Genomic DNA, 15,963 nt, shown 5'->3' with positions numbered 1-15,963 from the left:
TTACCAACCGCGATATCAAAATGAAAATGTCACCAAGGCTCCTGCTTAGATTCCGGACAAGCTGGGCCCCCTCACGCCGCTCAGAGCCCCTGAAGGGACAGGGGGACCCAGGCCGGTGGCAGGAGGCCCTTTCATTGCCGTCCTGTCTTCTGGGCCAGCAGGGGCTCTGCAGGCCACTTTGCCTCTGCCAGCCATTCAGAGCCGCCTCCTAGGGGGGAATCTCAGCATCTCAGGGCCAGTGTGCACGCGCGCATGTGTGTGTGTGTGTGTGTGTGTGTGTGTGTGTGTGTGTGTCTAGTCTTTTCTTTTCTGCTTTCATAAAAGTTGCGGGAGAAGTTAAAGGTCGGGGAGCCCCGGCCCCAGCCATTGTGAGGCGGCCGTGGTATTGGAAAGTCGTGCTCCAGGTGTGCCGCGCCTTTGTCTCGGTGATTTTCAAAACTCCCTTTCAGCCCCGCTTCCCATTAATAACTGCGAGTGCTGCCGGCGGAGGCCCGAGACAATGGAGCTATTGGAGGCCAGCTCGGAGTGCACTGGCATCTTCTGCAGTGCCTTATTGATTTTATTTTCCTGTTATGAATACGCCGCCCCACTGAGGTGGGGAGGGAAGGGGAGAGGAGATGGAGGGTGATTTGGGCATGTTACCCCCAGACCAGCCAAACACGCTCCTTCCCAGGCGCCAGCCCCCAGCACTTCTCCGAGGCGTTGACCTCTGCCCAGCGGACCCAGCCGGCTGCCCCGCCGGCCACATCCGGCAGCCGCTCAGCTAGGCCAGCTGTTGGCCATCTGGAGGATGGCAGCCTCTGGAGCTGACTGCTGGGGGCTCCAGGTGGAGAGAGAGGAGATGGACCTGGGAGCCCACTTGATGGTTTCTGCCCTCTCAAGGATGCAGGCCTTTTTAGGGACGGTGTCAGGCTGTGCCTCAGGGCTTTGGGCCCCGCCAGGCGAGGGAAGTGGCGAGGCCTCTCGGCGAGGGCCCGCCCTGCCCGCACAGCTCCTGCTTTGCTCCCAAGCAGCTCTAACTGGCTGGGCTCCAAACCACAGCACATGGGAGGAAAGGAACCCAGCGTCAGACAGAAAACAACAGCTGGGCAAGGACTGAGCTGAGCGGCTGGGAGGGGATAGGGGCTGAAAGTTCATGCCTGTGAGGACAGCCAGCTCCTCAGCACACCTGCCCCCAAAGCCACCTCCAGCCCAGTTTCACACCTGCAGGGCCTTGTTCCGTCAAGCAGAGGTGCTGCTTGCGCCTTGGAATCTTCGGGATGCTCAGGAGAGCTGGGTGTGTGGAGGCAGGGAGGACAGCAGGCAGCAGTGTCTTCCATCCAGGGCGCTGTGGTTGAACTTGGGCCCTGGTGCCTTTCTTCCCTTCTTGCCTAGCTGCCGACCCCCCAGACGCCTGTCCCCAGCCTATTTGTCTAACCCTACACGAGGACCGCATCAAGCGACAGGCAGGCCAAACAGAGGTATCTGCGGTTTCCCTGGTCAACAAGTTGCGTCTTTTGAGCAGCCCAGGGCAGGCTCTTGCCCACAGGGAGCTCACGGGCCAGAATATAATGAATCTGTGGCCTGGACAAATGACTTGAGAATGTCTCTCCCATTGAGGTTGTGGACAGAGGCAGCTTCATGGAGTGGATAAAGACAGACTTTGGAGCCAGACGGCCTAGATTTGAATTCTATTGAGATAGAATAGAATAGAATAGCTTGCTGAGTGACCCTGGATGACTTGCCAAACCTCTCTGGGCCTCACTTCTGTAACACGGGAGTAGGTGGTAGTACCTGCCGTCAGAGCTGTTGTGAGGATTGTGTGAGTTAAAACTCGTGTAAAGTGCTCAGAACAGAGCCAAGCCCGGCAAACAGTCCTATAGAGGTGCTATCGTCGTCACCATTGTCACAGTCACCCAGAGGAGGCCTATGGGACAAGGCCATGCCCCTGTAAGGAAAGGTGATCATTGCTGGCCTCACCAAGAGGAAAAGGTAAGTCTTCAGATAAGAAACAGAAGCTAGGCCCCAAGCAGGCAGGGAGAGGAATTGGGTTTGTGAGTGGTTAGGCCTCAAGCTGACCTCGTGACGTGACCAAGGTGACACGACAGCAAGATGGGCTGGAGGGAAGAGGGCATCTAGCGGGCCTCAAACTGAAACTGAGTCAGCACCACCTGGTGATAGATGACGGAGGGGAGGTGTGTTAAAGCCTTTGTCAGCCTTGGGCCCTTTCCTCCAAGAAAGCCCAGTATCTACACAGGGTCAAAGCCCCCCTCTGGTGGAAGACTGGGGGAGACAGCGAGCTGCATGGAAGCCAGGAGCAGGGCTGTGTGTTCCTCTTCCTTTTGTGTGTTCCTGCTGCCCCGCGTCTAGTAAAGGCTGCTTGAATGTACTGGCCTGGCTTCCTCACTGAAGAGTCTAGTGCCCCATGTGAGCCCGAGCCACCCCTGAGGACTCAGGGAAAGGTCCGCAACAAGGTAACAAGTGTCAACACTGTCAGGCCTTAGCATCCCCACTGGGCTGGGCGTGGAGCAGGCTGAGTGTCACATGCTCTGGGGGCTGCGGGCGTCTCCAGGGCGGGGGGCTGGCTATGCTCCCAGCAGCTAGTTGCGGGCGTCTCCAGGGCGGGGGGCTGGCTATGCTCCCAGCAGCTAGTTGCGGGCGTCTCCAGGGCAGGGGGCTGGCTATGCTCCCAGCAGCTAGTTAGGCAAGTGATGACAAGTCTTTCTGTCACTGCTGCCTTCAGGCCTGAGTTGATCTTTTGGCTTCTTCCTTTTTCCGGGCCCTGAGAATTTCTTGCATGTTTTAGATGAAAGGCCAAAAGGCCATTGGACGAGCACAGACTCCTGGGCCACTGAGGCATGAGGAGGGCCTGGCCAGATGCACCCACACACATACACACACACACACACACACACACACACACACACACACCCCAGACACACTCTGTCATTGCTCAGACCAATAAACTGCTTCCCTGGGGCCTAGATCAGCTCTTGATCCTCTAGGACACAAATTCCCAGAGCCCAGGAGGAGTAGAATAACCATGCCACACAGCCCCTCTATTCTGTAGATCAGAAGAGTGAGACTTGGGACTTCCCTGGTGGTGCAGTGGTTAAGAATCTGCCTGCCAAGGCAGGGGACACGGGTTTGAGCCCTGGTCCGGGAAGATTCCCACGTGCTGCGGGGCAGCTAAGCCCGTGTGCCACAACTACTGAGCCTACGCTCTAGAGCCCGCGAGCCACAACTCCTGAGCCCACGTGCCACAACTACTGAAGCCCACATGCCTAGAGCCCGTGCTCTGCAACGAGAGAAGCCACCACAATGAGAAGCCCGCGCACCGCAACGAAGAGTAGCCCCCACTCGCCGCAACTAGAGAAAGCCCACGTGCAGCAACGAAGACCCAACGCAGCCAAAAATATAATTAATTAATTTATTTATTTATTATTTTTAAAAAAGAAAAAAAACAGAACCTAATATTTAAAAAAAGAAGGGTGAGACCTGGAGAAAGAAAGACTTGCAGAGGTCACCCAGGGAGTGAGAAAGAACCAGGCTGGACTGGCTCCTTTCCCCCCCACCAGGCTGCCTGGTATAGTGCATTCAGCATGGTAACCAATACTGCAGCATTGTTATAGTAACTTTTCCCATCCTCTCATCCACCTAGCTGGCAGCAAACACTGAATTTTGGCAAGAAAATGGGTATGTATATATATACATCTTGTGTTTTACGCAGAAAAATTTAGGCCAAAGATTATGTCAATTCAACATGGCACAGCTGGTGAGAGCTTCAAGCCCTTGAGTCAAACAGAACTGGGTTTGAATCTTACCTCTGCCATGTAGGAGCTGCGTACGTCTCTAAGCCTCAGTTTCTTTGTCTATAAGATGGGAATGATAATAGTATGTTTCTCATGGAAATGTTGTGAGGATTGGTTAAATTAATATGTGTAGAAAAGCATAGAACAGTACCTCACTTGTTAAACACTCAATAAAAGTTAATTTTAAAAAGGTAAATCAGAGACGGGGTCTGACCAAATATCCATACATTTGGGGGAGACCAGTCCACCTGTTGGGTGGAGCCAGTAGGCTAAAGGGAAGCTCATTGGATATTCCCACCGCCACCCCTGACCCCGGCACTCTGGGCTCCAGGCAGTCACGGCTCCATGGGGAGGGTGCCGCTGAGAAGCAGAAATGAGACTCGGCAGCCAGGCCTGTTTATGGGACGGAAAGGAAGCACCGCTGCCCTGCAATTGCTGCTGCATGAAATTTAAATTATTCTCAGCAAACCTGCTTGACAGATGAAACAGAAAAGGGATGGCTTCATAAAATGCAATTTTGTTCTCGAAAGAATGGACTTTGCAGAATCCTCGCTGATGTCTGTGAAATGTATTGGGGGCTTTTTCTCCTTGTGGTCAGGAGCATTCATTGCCTGATGCGAGCTGAAACATTCCCATCGTTCCCTGAAGCTAAGCCCTTGAAAATAAATCTGGGCCGGGAAGAGAGAAACTTAGCCCGTGTCACAGGCCCAGGGAAAACCGAAAGGGGCCGTGGAATCTGCACGCTCCATCCTCAGAGCACCAAACACCCAGATTTTTTAATTTATGGGCATTTGGGCCTTTCAAGGGGAATGTCTGTCATCGTAGCAATGACCCTGGAGACAACGTCTTCCTCGTGCACCCTAAATTCTTTGGAGAATTGTTCCTCTTGGGGGAGATGATCTGGGGTTTCTATAGAGAATCATGTGAATGACCACAAGGCCCGATGCAGCGGGGTCCCCCCCTCTCCTGTGATTCCGGGGGGTCCAAGAATGGATAAAGGCGGCTTTTGCACAAAGTGAGAAGCAGACCTCTCTTTCCTCTTGTATTCACATTGAAAACCAAAGGCTACTGAATGCGCTCAGTTGGGAAAATCACTGAAGCCCCTTTTGTAGCGCATTTCCAGACTGTGCGTGCTTCTCTCTAGAAGGCTCTTTCTTGCCCCATGAATAAGAACTTGTGGTCTCCCTTGTGATACATTATCAGGCACTGATAATGCATCGTAAGACAACTTGTGCATGTTCGTACCCAGCGAATGGGTTGTTTTTGTTTGTTTTTTCGCGTACGGGGGCCTCTCACTGTTGTAGCCTCTCCAGTTGCGGAGCACAGGCTCCGGACGCGCAGGCTCAGAGGCCATGGCTCACGGGCCTAGCCGCTCCGCGGCATATGGGATCTTCCCGGACCGGGGCACGAACCCGTGTCCCCTGCACCGGCAGGCGGACTCTCAACCACTGCGCCAGCAGGGAAGCCCCAGCTAATGGGTTTGACCTGCACTTTAAGTGGCAGCCACAGTTTGGGTTGTATCTCATTGACTTAAAGCCTATCCATTGGTCACCAAGCGTATGCAAAATTGAAAAATGTCATGATTGACCAAGCATCCATGTCAAAGCCTACAGTTTGGGGAGGGTAAACCTGAGTGGCTTGAATTCTTAGGTTTCTGATTCAGGGGGCAAAAAGAGGGGAGAAGGTTATATAAATTCCCATGTTTGTAAGGGATGAGCCATAGTCTGGATGAAAGGTAGCTGTGAATTCCAAAGGAAGGTTGTGAAAAGATGTGCTTGATTGGAGCCAGTAGGGTATATAAGTTAGCTTTTGCTGCATAACAAGCACCCCCAAATTTAGTGGCTTAAAACCATCCCAGTTCTGTGGGCTGGTTGCCAGTTCTGGGCTGGGCTGATCCCTGCTGGGCTCTCTCCTTTGTCTGTGGTCAGCTGAACGGTGGCTAGTGGCTGGTGGATGATCTAGGATGGCCTCACTCACACATCTGTGCTTAGTGGACCGTCAGCCAAGATGTCTCCGTTCTTTGTGTGGCCTGTCATCCTCCACACCGCTGTCGCAGGCGTGTTCACATGAGGGTCTCAGGCCTCCGGGAGCAGCAAGCGGGCAAGGCTTGGTGCACAAGTGCCTTTCTAGCCTCTGCTTGAGGCACATTTGCTAAAATCCTATTGGCCAAAGCAGTCACATGCCCAAGCCAGATTCAAGAAGTGGGCAAAACAAAAAACCCTGCCTCTGGCTAGAAGGTGCCACACCACGTTGCGAAGGGGCAGACATGCAAGGATGGGAAGCACTTGTGGTCATTTTTGCCATATGCCCCCCAGTGTTGCCAGCACACTTGTTTAGACACAGTTATTCACCCTCTAGCTTCCGGCCAAGGCTCGCATGCCGCAAACAGAAGGAACAGGATCAATCTGATCAATCAGTCAATCAATCTACATGGCCTGGTAGACAGAATCAACAGGGGACAGTTGTGACTTACACACACCTGGGTGACACACATGCCATCCACACCCAGAGCTGCCCAGGGAGGTCTGAAAGGAGACACCTGGCGAGGATTGTGCTGCCAGGGAGAAGGCAGTGCAGCTGGCCCCCAGGGAACCTTGTAGGGTACTAGCCAGGACTTGGACCTTAGTCCTAAAGGCTCCGACACTTGATCCCATCACTGCCCCAGAGTTGGTGGGACTGGGACACTGCTGTTCCCGGGACATTCACAAGGACAGATGCTAACCTACTGATTCAGAATCAAAAATCCAACCCAAGGAGACCACTTTCATGGACTTTGCGCAGTGACTCTCTCCCTGTGAGAGTCCACACAAGAAAAGAAATTTAGACCGGAAGACTTCCTGATGAGCCTGAAATCAAGAAAGGGAGCCAGTTATAGGATGCACATATTCAGTAGCTGCAGATCAGACCGAGTCCTGGCTCTTTCTCCTTAAGAGGATAAATCCCGTGCCATTCCCCAAAAAGGACTTGGAAAGGCCTCTTCTTAAATTAAATTAGGTTTTCTGCAAACAGCATCATTCAAGATGAACATAAATCTACTTCTTATTCAGTTTTAATGGTTTTCCCTGTTTCATTTAATTACTCATGTTGCAATCAAACAATTTTTTTTTCATTGCAGAAGGACAGTATTTCAGCTACATTATGGGTTAAATAGGCTTTGGAGAACTAGCCTGGGAATCTCATCACCATTTATAACATTGTTTTTTTATAGGGAAAGTATGTTCCAAAATCTAAACAGCCAAATTACAAATGAACTTTCAGAACCCAACCCATTTTTAACTGGAAACTGTCTGTAATACTAAAAATAACTCAGGGAAACAAACATAAAAAGGAGAGTTGAACGCCCCTCGCCCCTCGGTATCATTTGTTCGCCATCAGCATCTACAGATGTAGTTTCGTTTCAGCGAGAATTTCCTCCAAACCCAGACAGACTCTATCCCTATTTTATTCACTGTCATGACACAGGCGGCCACACTGGCTTTAGTCCTCCTAAAACATCATGCCACTGAGAAGAGTCATGGTGGAGTCCCTGCAGAGCTACACTGTTGGAAAGTAGCAGATTATCAATGTTTCAACACCACATTCACTGCCCTAAAATGAAGGCTTAGGAGAACTCTCTGTGCAGCTCTGCTGCCGTGTCCACTGGTCCAGGTGTATTCATTTGCATTGGGAATCTGCATCTTTAGAACCCGTAGGCAGGAAACCTCATTTTCCTCTGGCAAATAAATAGCCGTGAGAACTCAGCAGAGCATCAGTGTGCATTCAGAGACGCCTTCCACATGCCTTTCCTTTTGATCAGGGTAGGGGTCCTGCCTTCCCAGTCTCCCCTCTCCTGATGCTTCATGGAGAAGAAGTGAATACTTTGTACCCTCTGGAACCATGACAGGAGTCCTGGGAGCTGGGAAAGAAGCAAGGTGCCCACTCCGATCACAGAAGGCCAGTATTCAGCACGTCCCTCTCTTGACTTAAACTGCTGGCTGATGCCTGCCATGGTCCCTTAAGAAAAACACTCTTCTGTCACCACATGAGCCTTTTCTTGCCAGACCTGCTCCGGAGGCCCAGACAGCTCAATCAAGCTTGCTGTCCTCTCTTGCTCCCGGAAGGCCACAAGGGTTTCCCCATGGCCCCTCCCTGGGCTGCCAGCAAGTATAGTGCTTCTTGCCCTGCTCAACTCAGCCCCAGACTCTGGCATTGAATATGATCCAGACTCTTGACCTACTCCTTAAAGAATTCCTTCACCAGGTGAGAAGTGGCCGTAAAGCCATCGGGCTAGGGGATAGGAGGTAGGAGTAGGGAGGTAGAATGGCCAAGCCTGCAAGTGAGTCAGGTAGCCCTCACTGGGGGCGTGCAGAAGCTGGAGAACCACTCCAGGCTTGACAAAACAACCTTCGAGGTCTGTCCTGGGCGTTGCTGGCTGTCTACCCAGTCTCAGTTCTGTTCAGGTGTCCATCACCTCCCATGATTAGGGGAAGTGAACCCTAGTACCCACTGGGATTATGATGATTCAAAACCAGGCGTGGAGATGTAGAGAATGGACCTGAGGACACAGGGAGGGGGAAGGGTAAGCTGGGACGAAGTGAGAGATTGGCATGGACATATATACACTACCAAATGTAAGATAGGTAGCTAGTGGGAAGCAGCCACATAGCACAGGGAGATCAGCTCGGTGCTCTGTGACCCCCTAGAGGGGTGGGATAGGGAGGGTGGGAGGGAGATGCAAGAGGGAGGAGATATGGGGATATATGTATAGCTGACTCACTTTGTTATACAGCAGAAACTAACACACCATTGTAAAGCAATTATACTCCAATAAAGACGTTAAAAAAAAAAAAAAAAAAACCCAGACATGGTAATCCCCTTCCCCTTCCGCATCATTGGTTTAGGAAGGGTCCCCAATTCTGGCCAGTGCAACATGAGGATAATCCTATCTGGGGGCTTTGGGAAAGGTTTTCTTGCTTCTAAGGAAGCGTCACAAGAAAGAAGAAATCCTTCTTCCTCTGGACGCTGTCGTGTCTGGACTTGATGCCTTGAACTGCTATAATCATCATGCTACAAGCCTCAGGATGAAGCCAACACACAAGGAATAGAAAAAACAAGAGGATTCCAGAAATACGGAACTAGAGCCCTGTGCTGCATCCTTACCTTCCTCTGGGCTTCTGTTACCTGAGATAATGCATTTACTGGTTGTATAAAAAAATGATTTTTAAAACTGCCTCCACTGCACAGACAGCTCCCAAGCTGGATGCCTTCTTCCATCTCCCGGACCTCACCCCGCACACTGACTTGCTAAAAATGGCTGCAGCAGCCTTTGTGAGTACCCTCTACCTATTATTCGTTTATTTCAGCTCACTGAAATAAACGAATTTATTTGTTTACAAGGATTCTGTGTACAAGGATTCTGCTCTCTATTACTTCCCTGAATACCAACCCCATTGGCGTAGCTTATGACCCTCACACTTCACGGGACCAGGTTTCTGTCCAAGGGAAATCCACCAACACACTGGAGTGCCTGAGCCATGGGTCATTTGAGAGCTTCACCCCCATCACCCACTTCAGCCACAATCGCCAAACATGAGAGGTGCTCTCATACCCCAGGGCCTCTGCACTTGCCACTGCCTCTTACCAGAATTTTCATTCCCTCTCTTGCCTGCCCAGAAATATTCCTGCTCATCCTACAACCGACACCCTAAATGTTAACACCTCTGTGGTGAAAAAAAATGCTATTATTTCTTTCTCTCCCATGACACATTTCTTTATGTCCCTGTAAATAACTATAACATATGGTACTTATCCATTTATTAATATGTCTCCTTCTAGGCTGTGAACTCCATAGGAATAAGGCACATGTGATACCAAGCATATAAAGTTTCTCAGTAAGTGTTTGAGGACAGAATGGATAAATTTATGCATATGAATATTTATTCATTTATTTAGCACCTACTGTTGGGGTAGGGAGGATGAATGCCTTTGACGTCATCTTTACCTACGCCTTATCTATGTGGTCGATGAGTCTTCAAAAAAGAGTAATTTCTGTGGGTGCCTATGATGAGGATGAAGTTGGGGCCTGCATGTGAGCCAGACTGAAGCCCTCATGGGCTCACTCTCGGGACCTGTGTGCAGCTAACAAAGCCACACTGGCAGCACAGATTTTCCACATCGAGGCCTTTGCCCTAGGTCCTGTGCCTCTTCCCGTCTCTCCCAGAGCATCTGGAGTCATGGGATCACAACATCATCTCTCAGCTATTAGTACCTCCTTGGGATTTTTCTCCCATTTGCCTGTAATTCTCTGCACCCTTCACATTTGTTTATTTCATTTAAGGCACTTGTGTAGTCATTACTTTGTTCCAGACACTGCTCAACATTAACTTTTTAAATCCTCATCACAGCCCTCTGAGGTCGTTATGACAACCACCGCTTAGAATGAAAAAGACCAGGTGACTTACCCACAATCACTCAGCAGGGCTGGGACTCACCCCTGGGCAGTCCAGCTCCAGAGTCCAGGCATCTAGCTCGGACAGGCCCCACCCAGACAGTCCTCAGTGAAATCTGTTGAACGAGCAACTGGCTGAACATCTTCCCATTAACATCTTCCCCAGGTGTTAGCGGCATCTTCTAAAGAGATAGTACGGGCTCCCCACTGAAGCAGCTGAGCTCATCAGTGTTTGAAACAACTGCAGATATCAGGCCCAAAGCAAGTGTAGGATTCCGTCGTCCTGCCCCACACCTCCCAGATGTGACGGCCCGACCTCCTTCCCTTAACAGCCAGGCCATGTGGGAGGTGTAGACACTGCTCAGATGCAGGATCTTGGGGACCACTGAGCCACAAGGCCACAACTTCTCTCTCTTTCTCAGGGTTTCTTGTTTTGGTCCACAACACAGTGCATGGCTGGTGTCCACGTTTGTGGCTACGTTCAGACTGCTTTGGCTTGTTCCATCCCAGAAGGCCAGGCTAGATCATCACAACTGCCCTCAGGTATTGCTGGATGGACTTGGAGCAATACCTACACTCAACAGGGCTCTCTGTCTTGTGGGTGCCTCAGGCGTTCCCCTGGATTTAAACCTAGGCTAAGCACTGGAGATGCCACAGAATCATGGGCTGACCCATAATATCAGGCAGGATTGAAGCAGCCATGACTTGTGGCTGCCTCCCCTGTAAGCTCAGCACTGCTTTGGGGAACAGAAAGAAGCAGGAAGAGGTCACTGTTTGTTACCGTCCTCTTTCTGGGAGGCATTTCTCCCAGGAATGGGGGGAAAAGCCCCAGGCTGGGGTCAGGAGATGGCATTCAAGGCCAGACTCTTAAGCTCTCCAAGACTCAGCTTCCTTACCTATAATCTGGACACAACAGGGTCCACTTCACTGGACTGTTGTGAGGTCCACATGAAATAGCAAAGCAAAAGTGCTTTATAAACATAAATGCTCTAATTCACAGAGACAGAAAGTAGATTGGAAGTTACCAGGGGCTGAGTGGAGGATGGAGAGTTATTCTTTAATGGGTACAGTTTCTGTCTGGGGTCACGAGAAAGTATTGGATTAGTGGTGACGGTTGCACAGCATTTTGAATGACATGAATGCCACTGAATTGTATACTTAAAAATGGCAAAAATGGCCAATTTTATGTCATATGTATTGGACCACAGTGAAAAAAAGTAAAAATAAATAAATGCCCCGCGGTCAAAAGAGAGAGAGGAAGTATCTGTGTAAATCCAGGCAGAGCTGACTCATCATGGAACTTCCTTTATTAAGAGAAATGGGAGTTGCCAATCATGGTGGCTGGAATGGAGACCAATCAAATGATGGTGCTCAAAACAGACCGACATGGGCTTGATTAAAATGTAGGGAAGAACCCCTGAGGAAAGGGCGGGAGGGCGGCCTGGGTGACGGCGGGGCTGGCGTCATGGAGGAGCCCTGTCCTGCCTCACACGGCAGCCTTGGGAAGATGCCGGCCCCCCAGCTGCAGCAGGTGACTGCCAACCACAGCAGAAAGGCCAGGCCCTGGAGAAGGAAGGTCCTGGGCGATGCTGGAGCCATGGAAGGTGTATTTGTGGTCATTTTCTCCAGCACCGGAAGAGCTGGGGCTGCAGGTGAAGACTCAGCTGTGCTGTGTTCAGCAGCGGTTATAAATCTCGCCGGCAGCGAGGGTGCTCTCCACGCCAGACACACGGACCTCACTGGCACAAGCATGCACCTTCCCTCATACACTCAGAAGCCATCCTAGGAAGCAACGCAGGACTGCTGGCCAGCCAGGGCCCTAGACATGTCCTTGGAGTCGCTAATGTTTATAGAGCGCTCTCTATGGGCCAGCCAGGGTTCTAAGTGTATTCGCCCACGTTAACCCACTGCATCCCACAGCGATTGTACAAGGCGGGCGCCGTGATCATCCTCATTGTATAACTCAGCAAGGTGGGCAGTGTTCAGGCTTACACTGCAAGCCCACTGCCGTCCAGCTTCCTGCCTCCTCGTGATGCTGCCGTGATGTGGAGACCAGGCCTGTCGTGGGGCGGGAACAGCCCGGTTCCGATGGTGAGTGCGATCCTGGAAAGGGAGCAGAGGAGTGGGGGAGCCTCGAGCACCCGGCCAAGTGCTGGGGCCTGGCCCGCCAACTGCTCTGCATGGGCACCTCCACTGCAGCCACAAGCAGACAGACGCCCCGCTGCCATCACCTCATGAGTCAGGAACATGCTGAGGGTGTGATTTTTTGTTCGCTCACAATATTAGGCTGAGGAGAGGATATTGGGCAAAATATATTGTACCCATAATTCATATTAACAGGAATTCGATAGTAGCAACTTGTTATCTGCTGAGATTAGAAGGGAATACTGTGAATATTGTGTTATAAAGGCATTAACGAGGCGTTATGAATTAGATTCCATTCCACCACATCGTGTTCCTTGTAAATAACTGAGGAAGAAACTGGTGCTCAGAATTTGGGTTTACCCATTTTTGAGATCCCAGCCGTTCCCTCCACAGGCTGATGGGGCCGCCTTAATCTGACAGCTCACACAGCTATGGGGAAAGTCTGCATGTGGCTGGTCCGAAGGCGCCACGAAAGGAGAATTACACTTCTGAAAAGACTCTTCCTCCCAGCAGAAATCCGTAACTGCCACATCCAACACTAGACACGGTTTTTCTAGCAAAATCTTCCAGAGTCTAGATATTCTCTGTCCCTTTCCTCCAGTCCCTGGAACTCTGGCTTGGCAGCCGGGGCCCAGGTGGGCTCTGGTGGCGTCACTGAGTCAGCAGCAGCCTTCCTACCCAATCTCATGCCCGCCTCTAGCTGTCTTAGTGGCAGAGATCTGAACACCCATACCTCCAGGGTCAGGCAGCCAGTCGAGCATCGGCCACTTCCGCCCTGGTGGAGTGAGCCCTGGCCAGCAGCACCCATCTCCCGTGGGCCTCTCAGTCCTGCTCTGCCATCCCAAAAGATACGTCACCTGCTGGCTGTACCACCCCTGGTGTCTCCGCATGGCCCTGTGAGGGATAAATGGGGCTTCCTGGCTAATGCCAAGTTCGATCATTTGCTATCAAAACCAAGAACGTGGCTTGGAGCAGTGGAGTGGCTGCCCCCAAGAAAAATCTGAAAGGAGAGCAGGGGAGGAAGCCCCGAGCACTTGCCCCAAGTGCAGAGCTGGGCAGAGCTGGTGGACATTCATCCCGTGTCTCTGGCTTTGTTCAGAAGCCCCTCCATAGCTGACCCTGCCCCATGTAGGGACTCTGGGGGCTGAAGAAATTCTCCTGTGACCACTGCTAAGTTTGTGGGCAGTTCTGAAGCAGCTGGTCACTGGTAAATGAGCGACTCCCCTTTATCGTTAATGGTGTTGTTTCAGGATTTCAAGTTTGACGTCTGTTGGATGGAGTGCCTGGGGGCGGCTAGAGAAAGGAGGTGGATGTGCAATGAAAGAGGCAGTCAGGGCCAGATGGTTTTTCACATGGAGCGTGAAATGGTCAGTTGGTTAGCCAACCACATTAATCATTCCTAGTCGGGACACCCAATGTATAAGCGCACCAGATATAGAAGTACTTGACACACCTCTGTGCGTGCACAGTGATGGGATAAGGCGCCCAGACTCCAGTTTCACACTGCCTGAGTTCGAATCCCGACTCTTCTGCTTTCTAGCTGTGTGATTTTTAGCAAGTCACTTACCCTCTCAGAGCCTGGTTTCCCCTTCTATTAAAAGGGATAATAATACAATCTACTTCATTGGGTTGTGGAGGAGATTAGATGAATTAGTAATGCAAGTGTCTGTTGTCTATTACACACCCTGTAGGCATGATCTGTTATTATGACCATGGTCTTCATTGTGTGGCCTCCCGTCTCTGTTTCTCTCCCTCTAGAATGCGGGTCCTTGAGACGAAAGATCCTGTCTTCTTAGGTTTTGCATTGCTAGCACCTCACACTGGCCTGCTATGTGCTCAGTAAATATGTGTTGAATTATTAAGTTGAATTGTTCGAAGAAGGTGTAGTCGTGGAAATTCGCTCGTTTTACAAAAAACATAGTTGTGCACTTTTGAAAATCGTCTTCCACCTTTCCACGGTCATATATTCTCATTTCAGAGAAGGGCCATGACTGCCTCTAGTTCTTCATGTGGCATCTCCATGATTGTAGCCAATAGCTACAAATAAATCAATGCGTTTTGAAATACACTAGCTCCTCACTGATTCAAGGGGTCCCAAAGCAGGGCATTTTACAAAGCAATTACTGTGCTTCCATGAAATGAAAAATCATCTCCTGCATTTGATGATCTCAAATCCAGAACCCTGTGCCCTGAATGGTCCTGGGCTCCAGCCCACTTTCTGTTTGTGGGTGGTTGTGGTGACAGTTGCGTTTTTGTTGTGGTGGTGATTGTTCTTTTGTTTTTTAAACCATTTATGGAGGTCCAGGCACCATGCCAAGAGCTTAACATGTTTTGCCTCCGTTCTTACAACAACTCCACGTGGGCCCACCATTATCCCCATTTTACACACGAGGAGACAGAGTTTCAGAGCCTGGGCAACTTGCTCATAAGTGCTAGAAATGGGATTTGAACTCAGACCTTTCTTACTTCAAAGCTCATGCCTCTGACTCCCAATCCTTTTCCCTGGATGTCTGCCCTTAGATATCTGCCAGGAGCCTTAAATATAAAATGCCCAGAATTAAACCCCACCTCCTCAGCCTCAAACTGGTTCCTACCTCTGGAACTCCTGGCTCAGGGCCAGGTCCACCACCTACGCAGCTGTGTAAGCCACCGTGTCTCTCCCCCGCCATCTGCATCCCATCACCTCTCCTCACCATCCCCATCAATCACTGCCCATCAGGCCCACCTTCAGATGTTTCTCAAGTCCGCTCATTTCCCTCAGTTTCCACTTCCACTGCCATAGTCCAGGCCACATCAAATCTCACCTGGGGAACAGAGACAGCCTCCCTGCCCACGTACCTGCCTCCAGTCCGCCCACTCCCTCTCATCCATTCGCGCCCCCACTGCACATCTGATCTTGTCACACCTCTGCTTTTAAAAGTGCAATTAGGTCTTCCCTGGTGGCACAGTGGTTGAGAGTCCGCCTGCCGATGCAGGGGACACGGGTTCATGCCCCGGTCCGGGAAGATCCCGCATGCCGCAGAGCGGCTGGGCCCGTGAGCCATGGCCGCTGAGCCTGTGCGTCCGAAGCCTGTGCTCCGCAACGGGAGAGGCCACAACAGTGAGAGGCCCGCATACTGCAAAAAAAAAAAAAAAAAAAAAAAAAGTGCAATTACCAGGAATTCCCTGGCAGTCCAGTGGTTAGGACCCGGTGCTTTCACTGCCTGTGCCTGGCCCTGTTCAGGGAACTAAGATCCCGCGAGCCACGAGGCACAGCATAAATAAATAAACAAATAAGAGTGTAGTTACCCCAAACTGGCCCTGAAGATAAAGTGGCTTAAGGCCCTTGGTGACCCTACCTCCACTCACCTCACCAAGCCTCGTCTCTCACGTCTGTACCTCCTCCTGCCTCGTGTCCCACATTTCAACCCAGCATCATCTACAAGCCCCAACTCTGATGCAGGTGAGATTGGCCAGGGCATGCATGTGGGCCTGTGGGACCAAGTGAGGAAAAACACAAACTGGAAAGAACACAAGCCTTAAACTTAAAGATAGGCAGCCTTGGGCTCATATCATGGGTAAGTTGCTTAACCAATCTATAGCCTCATTTTCCTCATCTGT

General features: G+C 50.9%; 1 protein-coding gene across 2 annotated transcripts in view; it reads left to right on the top strand.

Annotated features, from left to right (window-relative positions):
* The window catches only part of KLHL29 (kelch like family member 29), a 310,779-nt gene that overhangs the window by 167,276 nt on the left and 127,540 nt on the right, over window positions 1-15,963 (top strand). The gene's annotated exons all lie outside the window — the stretch shown is intronic.

This window comes from Globicephala melas, chromosome 12, assembly GCF_963455315.2.
Source record: "Globicephala melas chromosome 12, mGloMel1.2, whole genome shotgun sequence".
NCBI classification, from domain to species: Eukaryota; Metazoa; Chordata; class Mammalia; order Artiodactyla; family Delphinidae; genus Globicephala; species Globicephala melas.
Note: the sequence above shows the minus strand (reverse complement) of the source record. Positions and strands in the feature narration are given on the sequence as shown.